This window comes from Rhinopithecus bieti, unplaced genomic scaffold, assembly GCF_001698545.2.
Source record: "Rhinopithecus bieti isolate Rb0 unplaced genomic scaffold, ASM169854v2 scaffold_2454, whole genome shotgun sequence".
Lineage (NCBI taxonomy): Eukaryota > Metazoa > Chordata > Mammalia > Primates > Cercopithecidae > Rhinopithecus > Rhinopithecus bieti.
In genome coordinates this window covers 454,056-456,103 of record NW_016803843.1, presented here as the reverse complement: position 1 = coordinate 456,103, position 2,048 = coordinate 454,056, and the positions used below count along the sequence as shown (strand labels likewise).

Genomic DNA, 2,048 nt, shown 5'->3' with positions numbered 1-2,048 from the left:
TTTTTTTTTTTTTTTTTTTTTTAGCTTTAAGTTTTCTCTTTCCTCAGAGGGTTACGCAAAAGACAGTCAAGTTCACCTGTGGAAACGCCTAACCATGTGCTGCCAGAAGAAGTATCTTTGGCTCTGAGTAGGGAGATGATTTAGCAGGTCAAAATGAAGAATGGGGACTCCATTCTTCTTAAGGGAAAGGGAATTTATAAGTTAAGAGTGGAATTTTTATTTTAATGCTGCCTAGGATTCAAGACTCATTTTCTTCTAAACTTGAGTCATGTGGTCTGTACTAACAGCTAATAAAGTAGTTCAAGTTCTCCTTGAAATGACAGCACTTATTTATTTCCCTATCAATGTAGCCCAAGATAAATTACTGGTTGTACACTAAACTTCCAATGCCATTATTTATTTCATGAAAGATTAACAAAAAGGAGAAATGTTTTCCCGGTATAGGATTGGATGTGTAATCTTTATAAGTTGCTCTGCGATGGGAAGAATCTTTCCTTTTCAGAGCAATTATTGCTCCTGCACAAGTGCTTCCTTTACCTGCGCCTGGAGTTTTAAAGAGCCCAGAAACTGAGTAAAAGCCATTCAGAAGGACAAGGGTACTGAAAACTGAGAAAACAATTTGGCAATTGTAAGAACAGTTGTCCTAGCTCAAATCAAAACTTCTGCACAGCATAAGATTGTTTTTCATGTACAATATGTCCCCAGTGATTTCTTTTTTCCATAATCTGAAGGTATATTTCAGTGTAGTAGCTGCTGCTCTAATTTATCAGCTAATTATATTAATACAGCAATTTGCAATGATATGGCTCCTCTCTGGAGAGCAAAGTATTTTACATGGACTCTTGATGTAATAAAAGGCTTGTGCAGAAAAGAAATGAACTCTTCTCAATTTATAAGGGGGATAGGACAGCCTACCACATCCTGCTTTAGAAGGGGAGCTCACCTTTTCATGGTAGCTCATGGAATGAGGAGGGATGGATGAGGAGGAGATGCTGCTGTTCCTTTCCTGAATCTGTCACTAGAAGGAGCCTGCTTCTCTGTCCTCCCACGTTCTCTCTTCTCTGTGTTTCCTTGACCCTCAGTGGTAGTAGTGATGGTGATTTGAACACAGATCAGGCGAAGGGGAAGAGGGACTGTTTCACTTTAAAAAAAAGTCTGCCTCCATGTCTTTGTCATAGGATGGGTGGTATTACCATGAATTGTTGCATAAACCTTCAGAGGGCATGTGTTTCTCTCTCGAAAGTCTAGTTTAAATATCAATTACAGATCTGTGCTGTGTGCCAATGTTCAGATGAAGGTATGTTCTAGGAAAGCGTTTTTCAAAGGATTATGAAGTGGAGGAACATTTTCTTTAGACAGGTGAAAGCAAAGCTGCCTCAGCTAAAGGTGGGAGCTTGGAGCCCACCTGCTTGAGGGGAGCAGTCATCCCCCAGCCTCTTCTGAGACACCTATGTGGATCCCATACTCCCCATGGTTTGAGACTATAGGTTTGGAGTGACTCTTTATGATGCCTTGGTGGTTAAGACTCTATTACCTTGGAGATGCCAGATACTGCTTTGGACAAGGGTGTATGCTACCAGATCACACCCTAGTAAGAAATGGGACCTAGGAGAATGTTGCTCCTAAATCGGAGTTTGAGGGGAGAAAAGCACAGTTTAGTTGACCATTAACCCTAAGAAATAGCCAAGGCTCTAAATTAGAATGAGCTTGTGCTGACACATCTTCTTGACACATTTCTCCATTACCCACTCCCCAATGTCCTTAGTGCTCTGTTTATTCTCCCTTTAAGACACTCACTTCTTACCCTTATTTAAGACATTCTCCTTCAACCATTTGGAAAGGATTTCTAGGAAAGAGAACCAGGGTTCTCTTGGTTCCTCCCCAACTTAGCTTTAGATCTTGATTTCTTATAAACATAGTTGGGGTTAAGAGAGAAGCTGACTTTTATATTCTTACTTCTTTATTATGATTTTTTTTCCCCTCAGGAAAAAGAGGGTGGGCAGGGGACCATGGCTATGTTAAAGAGAAAACCTCCGTTAAGCCTTGTT

The 2,048-nt window shown here is 40.4% G+C and overlaps 1 protein-coding gene across 2 annotated transcripts in view; it reads left to right on the top strand.

The window, feature by feature from the left end:
• The window catches only part of KCNAB1 (potassium voltage-gated channel subfamily A regulatory beta subunit 1), a 430,095-nt gene that overhangs the window by 23,378 nt on the left and 404,669 nt on the right, over positions 1-2,048 (top strand). The window lies entirely within an intron of this gene.